At 45.1% G+C, this 7,500-nt stretch overlaps 1 protein-coding gene across 1 annotated transcript in view; it reads left to right on the top strand.

Moving 5' to 3' along the window:
* The window catches only part of LOC136675855 (brain acid soluble protein 1 homolog), a 26,546-nt gene that overhangs the window by 16,207 nt on the left and 2,839 nt on the right, over nucleotides 1-7,500 (top strand). The gene's annotated exons all lie outside the window — the stretch shown is intronic.

The following is a 7,500-nucleotide window of genomic DNA, read 5'->3' as shown; positions in this document are numbered from 1 at the left end:
GGAGAAGAGAATGTAATGAACCTTTAGGAACACAACTGGACTCTAACACCACTGCTGTACCTTTAAAGATACACTACACTGTTCTCTATGCCACTCATGAGAAACTGAAGAGATATTAGATGTTAAGGAGGTACTACAGAGATATGGAAGAGAATACGCACAGATACACATCACAGAGATATGAGGAAAGCAGTATGGAGAGCTCATGAGGAGACACAGTTGAGATTCCTGGGCTCTGTTTCTCTGGGGAAATATCTGACTGTTTCTGCTACAAACACAGAGCGTCTCTTTATGAACTGCACAGTGTCCACCTATGTTTCGGGGGACAGTTTTCTTGAGACTTGGTGACGTTGTATTTAAATAGAGATAATAATGGATCAGAACTGACTGATGTTGCTTTGAATACAGGTTTAATTTGTAAAGTCATGGAACTTTGGGACATGCTTTTTAGTGTGTGTGTGTGTGTGTACATAAATATCAGGACCAGTGGTGTGTTAAAATTTTCCCCTAGACTCCAGACGTCTCTTCTGGCGTTTCCTCCCAGCATGCATTGCTGCTGTACAGGCTTGTCTATGATTGGGCCAAATTTTCTGCTCCACTTTCTCTCACCCCTGCCTAGTGCTATCTGTGTGTGTGTGTGTGTGTATGTGTGTGTGTGTGTGTGTGTGTGTGTGCTTAAGCACCTAAGAGTCCCATGGTGCACTATGCTTATATAACTCACACACAAGCACACACACACACACACACACACACACACACACACACACACACACACACACACACACCATCTTCGCTTTCAAGACAACCCCTAAGAACTCCTACATACGTTTGTCCTGTAGTTTGCAGACACCCTCTTATAGTGAGTACACACTGTGTATAAATTTTATAGACAACATGAAATATGACGCTCTGAAGCAGCTGCACATGAGCATAATTTAACCATATGCAAAGCCAAGTGTGGGCTAGTGGGGTATAAAGCCCCCAGCACTAGGCCTTGGAACTTGGAACATTGGAAGTGGTCTGTGGACGGATGAAGCTCTAGTCTATCACCAGTAACATGTTTTATTAAAGTGTACATAATTTCTTAAAAATAGACACTTAATATAAAGTGGGACAATGACTTATATAAACATATTATTAATATTATGTATAATTTGATGTCTTGCCTTGTCCAAACTTTACATAGACTTCATTTCATGGAGAGAGCTTAGGTTCTGTGGTGAGTATCACAGTTACAAGATACAAGTAGGAAATTAGTTTTCAGAGCTAGGGGCAATGCCAGTGACTAAACAAAATGGCACCTAAACAGAGAGATGCAGAATGCTGTAGTGGATGGGGGTTCACAGAAATCAATCATTTTCAGCACCAGCCAATCACGTAAGAGTTTCAGAGGTCCTTTTTTCCCTTTTACTCAAACACTGACCCTTATCCTGAAACTAACTCTAATGCCGGGATCACACCACACACATTTAGCCTGACTGTGACGCGGTTGTGTCGTATCTGACTAATTTCCAGCGTCGGGGATGAGGCACGGTCGTAGAGTGTGACACAATCAAAGAACAGCGGTATGTGATGCCCCACTACTCCCTGAGAAAAAGTTGAGAATGTCTGAATTGTTTGGATCTTTTGGCCCGATCTGAAGTTTCCTACGCCATGTTCCTGCCGATGACCAATAGGAGACAGAGCGCTGTCCGGAGCACATCTGTAAACATGGAGAAGAGAGAGAGAGGGAGGCTCTGCTGCAGCTGTCAGTGGAACAACCGAACTGAGGAAACGCCCTGGACGTGTTACACATTACCTCAGGTTCTCTTTGTAGGAGACAGTCCACACCGTCCTCTCCGTAACACCCAGGAACCACCCACTGTCGCTTCTTCTGATGCTTTTTCTTTTCAGAACAAAACCCCAGTGTCAAGAATGGTCCGTGTCAAAATGGTAGTGTCCCCAGTCTCTCGACCGAGACGAGTTTATGGCACTGATCTGACACAGTGAACGTTGTGAAAGATGAAAAAATATCGTGTAGCATTACCCTAACCATAACTTTAAAACTAATCCTGATTCTAACTCTCAACCTAAATCCAAACCCAGTCTTTATTCTAAAACAGAACCTTACCCTAACCTTAACACATGGGGACATGCTCTTTTTACCCCATGAGGAGAACTAGTCCAAGCAAGTATGCAAGCAGATATTAGTCCCCACAATGTGCTCTATACCTGGACCAGACACACACACACACAGAGACCTAAACCCAGGGGCCAAGAGATGACAGAACAGACAAGACAAGCTTTCAGTCTTCCTTACATTTCTCTCTCTCTCTCTCTGACTCACTGTCTGCTTCCTTCTCAGTCTCTCTCTCTCTCTCTCTCTCTCTCTCTCTCTCTCTCTTTTTCTCTCTCTCTTGTCTGAGTGTAATCTTTGTTTCTTTAGTGCATTAATCACTTGTGTTGTGTTGTGTTGAATCAGCTGTTGTCACTATTGCCACCAAACAGAGAAGGGGAAGTGGGGCACTTGTGAATGAATAGAGAACTATGTTTTGTAGCTGAGCATCGACGGTGCATCTCTAAACTACGATGTTTATTCAGTACTATATTTGAGAAGTTGAATGTTATGTTTTATGTTTTTATTAGTTAGGAGTGCACTGATCAGGGAGGGTTCAGGGCTTGGGCCCGACTCATTAATGTTTCTGACTCTGAAGCACTTACAGAAAAGGGCTGGATGAGTAAATGATCCCTCACTTTCTGCACCAGAGCAATGCAGTGAAGTTCACATTACAACCATCATTAATCTCCTCCGATTTGTTGCTCAGACAGGACTTGATGGTACACATTAATAAATGTGACCATCTGTTTGTAACATTAATGAATCTGTCCCAGAACCGACATGCATGAGCACACGTTAACTCAGCTCCGTCCCAAGCACCCCCCTAAGCCCTGTGTAGTGCACAATGTACAGGGGTTAGACGATGAAACTAAAACACCTGTCATTTTAGTGTGGGAGGATTCATGGCTAAATTGGAGCAGCCTGGTGGCCAATCTTTATAAATTGCACATTGCACCAGTAAGAGCAGAGTGTGAAGGGTTAATTAGCAGAGGGTAAGAGCACAGTTTTGATCAAAATACTGCAATGCACACAACATTATGGGTGACACATCAGAGCTCAAAAGAGGACAGATTGTTGGTGCACGTCTCGCTGGCGCATCTGTGACCAAGATAGCGAGTCTTTGTGATGTATCAAGAGCCACGGTATCCAGGGTAACGTCGGCATACCTCAAAGAAGGACGAAACACATCCAACAGGATTAACTGTGGACGCAAGAGGACGCTGTCTGAGAGGGATGTTGGGTGCTAAAAAAAATTGTGTCCAAAAAACAAAACCACGGCTGCCCAAATCACGGCAGAATTAAATGTGCACCTCAACTCTCCTGTTTCCACCAGAACTGTCCGTCGGGAGCTCCACAGGGTCAATACACACGGCCGGGCTGCTGTAGCCAAACCTTTGGTCACTCACGCCAATGCCAAACGTCGGTTTCAATGGTGCAAGGAGCGCAAATCTTAGGCTGTGGACAATGTGAAACATGTATTGTTCTCTGATGAGTCCACCTTTACTGTTTTCCCCACATCCGGGAGAGTTACGGTGTGGAGAAGCCCCAAAGAAGTGTACCACCAGACTGTTGCATGCCCAGAGTGAAGCATGGGGGTGGATCAGTGATGGTTTGGGCTGCCGTATCATGGCATTCCCTTGGCCCAATACTTGTGCTAGATGGGTGCGTCACTGCCAAGGACTACCGAGCCATTCTGGAGGACCATGTGCATCCAATGGTTCAAACACTGTGTCCTGAAGGCGGTGCCGTGTATCAGGACGACAATGCACCAATACACACAGCGAGACTGGTGAAAGACTGGTTTGATGAACATGAAAGTGGAGTTGAACATCTCCCATGGCCTGCACAGTCACCAGATCTAAATATTATTGAGCCACTTTGGGGTGTTTTGGAGGAGCGAGTCAGGAAACGTTTTCCTCCACCAGCATCATGTAGAGACCTGGCCACTATCCTGCAAGAAGAATGGCTTCAAATCCCTCTGACCACTGTGCAGGACTTGTGTATGTCATTCCCAAGACCAACTGACGCTGTATCGGCCGCAAATGGAGGCCCTACACCGCACTAATAAATTATTGTGGTCTAAAACCAGGTGTTTCACTTTCATTGTCTAACCCCTGTAGGTCTTTAAATAACGGCGTCTACACCCAAGTACTGTGCAATATTTCTAACACAAATCCACTTATGTTCAGCCATCACCTGTACGGCTCCTTTGAGACACAGCGGTGCTGGCTGATGACCAGTCAGTGCGTTCGTACAGGCAAAAACACACAAAATCAGATCTTTCTGTTTACATTTATGTCACATGCCCATGAACCGAACCTCTCTGATCTAAATCCACATATGAAAGTGAATTTGAAAAAATCAGAACCTGCACTTTAAAACCCCTGGGATATCACACTGTAGTGTACAGATGGTGACTGCGACACGGCACACTATGTCCCTTAATTCAGTACAGCTGGTGAATTACAGAGATCTGCTAATGCTGTAGGAATGGGATCCACCATTTTGAAAGGAAATCATGTTTAATATACCATTGAGAAAATATATTTTTAAATTTTTTAAATCTTGTTCCTTGGTCAGATCTCTGTGTATTGAATAGTGAACCACTCCTAGGGGGCTTTCACGCTATGTTTTCCTACCCCCTAAATCTTTGTCCTTGATGCATTTGGAGCAGTTCGCACTGAGACTGAAGTACATTCCTCAAGCCTGCACCAGGAACTCTTGTTCTAAACCATGTGGTTCATTTGAAAATTTATCTGGAAGCTGGGAAACACTGAATGTGAATTACTCAATAATATATTCATTCATTCATTATCTGTAACCCTTATCCAGATCAGGGTGGCGGTGTGTCCAGAGCCTACCTGGAATCACTGGGCGCAAGGCAGGAACACACCATGTAAGGGACACCAGTCCTTCACAGGGCGACACACACTCACACATTCACTCACACCTATGGAAACTTTTGAGTCTCCAATCCACCTACCAATGTGTATTTGGAGTCTGTGTGGAAACCGGAGCACCCGGAGGAAACCCACGCAGACACAGGGAGAACACACCACACTCCTCATAGACAGTCACCCGGAGGAAACCCACACAGACACAGAGAGAACACACCACACTCCTCACAGACACTCACCCGGAAGAAACCCACGCAGACACTAGGAGAACACACCACACTCCTCACAGACACTCACCCGGAAGAAACCCACGCAGACACTAGGAGAACACACCACGCTCCTCACAGACAGTCACCCGGAAGAAACCCACGCAGACACAGAGAGAACACACCACACTCCTCACAGACACTCACCCGGAAGAAACCCACGCAGACACAGGGAGAACACACCACACTCCTCACAGACAGTCACCCGGAGGAAACCCACGCAGACACAGGGAGAACACACCACGCTCCTCACAGACAGTCACCTGGAAGAAACCCACGCACACACAGGGAGAACACACCACACTCCTCACAGAGGATCACTCGGAGCGGGAACCCACAACTTTCAGGACCCTGAAGCTGTGACAGAAACACTACCTGCTGCACCACTGTTATATTATAATCATCTTTATGGTCACTCCTAAACCCATCTTAGTGTTAAGATCATCGCAACAGGGAGAGAGAGAGTGTACAGTGTGATACTCACTCAACCACTTAAAAATCTCCTTTGTTCTAAGATGCTTTGGGGAAACCCAGCCCAAGTCACAGTCTCCCCCAGTAGAGCTTTACTTTCCCCCGATGCACTTTTCTGACTAATCCCAATGACTGAATGATGTCTGGCAGAGCTGTGTTACACTGATCCGAGCTCTGGGAAAGAGTTCTACAGCACACTGCGGAGAGCTGAGATGGTGCTTTATATCTATCTAGCCCTAATCATCCTGGCAATTCATCATGGGGATCCTAGGCTCAAGTGCAGCTTCTCCACAGATCACATACACACTCCGTACACAATGGATGAAGCTTAAAGCAGCTGAACTCACTCGGTATAAGGGCTGTATGCATTCATGTGGACATGTGTTTTTTCTAATGTAAAGATTTAGAAAAAAGAAGAGACACACACCCTCCCACACACACACACACACACACACACACTCTCTCTCTCTCACTTCCTGCAGTGGCCTGGTGGAATAGCACATTGCTGTCGCAAATGGTGATGGGGGAGGCTGACTCCATTGTTTTCAGTATGAAACACACACACTCACACACACACACACACACACACACACACACACTCACACACACACACACTCACACACACACACACACTCACACACACACACACACACACACACACACACACAGAAAGAAAGAGCAAGCAGTGAGCAGAGCTCCCACTGTTGTTTCTGTAAGAGCGAAAGCTCTGTGTTCAGTTCAGTCACACATGAATTATTGATGATAGCTGAATTCCTTCTGTGTAACATGTATTTCTCTCTCTCTCTCTCTCTCTCTCTCTCTCTCTCTCTCTCACACACACACACACACACACACACACACACACATACACACAAACAGAGAACATATTCTGCAAACAGACCCATTATTGTCACCTGGAATTAAAAGCATTGTCCTCTCTCTCTCTCTCTCTCTCTCTCTCTCTCTATTTCTGTGTGTGTGTGTGTGTGTGTGTGTGTGTGTGTGTGGAGAATGACATACAGGGACAGAGAAAGACAGAGAGAGTGGGAGGGTGAGAGAAAAACAAATCAGAAAGACAGAGAGATGAGCAAGAAAGGAGCAATGGAGAAAGACAAGGAGAGAGAGAAGAGGAAAAACATGGAGACAGACGAGGAGAGAGATAGAGGGAGAGGAAAAAGAAAGAAGGCAAGACAGTGAGAAAGTGAGAGCAAGAAAGAGCACCTAACTAAAACCAAGATTAGGATTTCGATTAGAAAATGCTCAGAGCTGGTTTAGGTGTCCGTGTGTGTGTTTGTGTGTTCTCACTCTGTATGGGTCACGTGACTCTCCCGTTGCTGTGGTAACTGCTATTCTGAGTCATGTGTCTTATCCAAGCTTGTGTTTTTGTACAGACAGATTCCTCGCCTGGTTAAGGCTCATTTCTTCTCTTTGCACATTTCACACAAAGCGGACTCTGAATGTGGAAACAGACCAAATGAGATTGGGTTTTATTTCTAAAACTGGTTTGAAGCCACTTTTCTAGATGGTTTTAAATCTTATTCAAATCTGGTTAGCCAATTAGAAACGTATTAGGGTGGGTCCAAGCGGAGTATGAATTTTCCCGTTCGAGTTGTCAGTAGAGGCCTCTGATGCGCTCATCACACATGCAACGAACCTATTAATAGCTGTGGATGTAATGTAAGGTTCAATTACTGAAAGGTTTCACCAAATAACTCCTATTAAAGAATAGCTACATAATATCTTTACCATAAAATTACAGCTTCAATAG

This window comes from Hoplias malabaricus, chromosome X1 (genome assembly GCF_029633855.1).
Source record: "Hoplias malabaricus isolate fHopMal1 chromosome X1, fHopMal1.hap1, whole genome shotgun sequence".
Lineage (NCBI taxonomy): Eukaryota > Metazoa > Chordata > Actinopteri > Characiformes > Erythrinidae > Hoplias > Hoplias malabaricus.
Note: the sequence above shows the minus strand (reverse complement) of the source record. Positions and strands in the feature narration are given on the sequence as shown.